Here is a 1,824-nt window from a genome sequence, read left to right as displayed (position 1 = left end):
TATTAAAACACATTTATGTGGGGAGGAAATCCTAAACGCACTCTGCATGAGACTTTCTCTTTTATTTATAAAAAAAATGTAAATGTGTGATCGGCAACATAATACAGCTGTTGTGATAATTAGCTGAAGCTGTTCCTCTTTATGAGCTAAATGATTATGGCAGCTGGCCAGACAGGCAACCACAACCCATTAATCTGAGCTGGATCTTGAGTCTTTAGGGGTATGAATAAAAAAGGTGAAAGTGAGGATGTTGATGTGAAATGGAGAAAGGCTTTGGTTTAAAACTGTTGCAGGGATCCAGAACAGAAAGCTCTGCACTGTGAAAAAAACGTTCTGAAAGTGTTGTAGTCAAGACCAAGACTCTTAGGGTCCGAGACCAAGTTGAGACCAAGACCTCAAATAAAATTTTAAAAATTATTATAAAATATTTTTTATAAAAGTTACATACTGCAAATTTAAGTTTGCTTTTGAATGAATATATCAGCTTTTATAAATTTTCAATAAAGAAATCAGACATTCAGTGGCCTAATTTCATGTGGTTCAACAATAAAATTACACAGCTGTTAAAGTGGAAGCAGTTTCATCACGTGCCAAGCCTTAAAAAACTGCAGTGGCAAAACACGCTTCATAAGTCCAAACTCAAGACCAGGGATAACCATATAGTTGCACTGTGGTTTCAATAAAGTAGTAGATATATACCTAAAAAGTTACATAAATGGATATTATTTACAAGTATATTATTTGTGATTTACATAGGCAAATTTTATAACTGATGATATGGCAGACATCTTCTCCCGCGCCCAGACAAACACTTCTCACTTTCTTGGAGTGCCGATGTTGCCAGATAGAGTCGAGGTTTTCCAGCCCAAAAATCTGTTAAAAATCCGCCCAGTCAATATATTGTTACAGTATATTTACTGTTTGAACACACATCAGTACAAGCCAAGGTAATTTAACAATATGTGGCAAAACGCAACAATCCAACAAAAATCTTCCCAGAGTTCCCAGCAAAATCAGAATGAAAACCGCCCAATCTGGCAACACTGGGTGACACGTGCGAGTGAAAGGGGGTGTATGTGACAGAGGTAACAAAACCATGTATTTAGCAACGAGTCACGTTATCACTTGGATTTGAATCAGTATGTTTTGCATCCAATAAAAGCAAAGATGTTAGCAAATAAACTGGACAATATTCTTGCAATTGAGTGATATTTCTGGTCAGATTTACTGATCTTGAAATAAAATCCAGTCCTCAATGTCCAAGACAAGACCGAGACCATCAAAAAGTGGTCTTGAGACCAAGACCGGTCTCGAGTACTACAACACTAACCGAAAGTGAACAAGGGGCGATAATGTTTTTGGCCATGTCTGTGTGCGTGTGTGCATTTGTCTGTATTCTAAGCAAAATATCTCATGACCCAACAGACAAATTTGAATGAAACTCCCAGCAAGTAATCAACACATGTCCAACTATAACTGATTAACACGTGGAGTCATCCCGATTCAAGATGGCTGCCACAGCTCAGCAACCTTATAAAACACAGAAATGGCTCTAACTCAGTCAATTTTATAGATAACAAGATAAAGTTTATGGGATAGTTGCTGGGAGTCATCCTCAACATGTAACCTAAGCATTACCACATCTCGCAAGATGTAGCTGTGGTGGCCATCTTGAATAAAACTTCTGTCATTTAAAGACTGCCAGGCCTTTAATTCTTCCTTTTTCCACCTCAAGGGCGCACAAGTCGTGATGCCTTTCCGCTGAGATCTGCTGCATCCTGACATTATACACACAAGCTCATCAAGTGCCCGTAGGTTTTGCCT

The sequence above is a fragment of the Nematolebias whitei genome, chromosome 15 (assembly GCF_014905685.2).
Source record: "Nematolebias whitei isolate Nwh7 chromosome 15, NemWhi1, whole genome shotgun sequence".
Lineage (NCBI taxonomy): Eukaryota > Metazoa > Chordata > Actinopteri > Cyprinodontiformes > Rivulidae > Nematolebias > Nematolebias whitei.
This window is presented reverse-complemented; position numbering follows the sequence as displayed.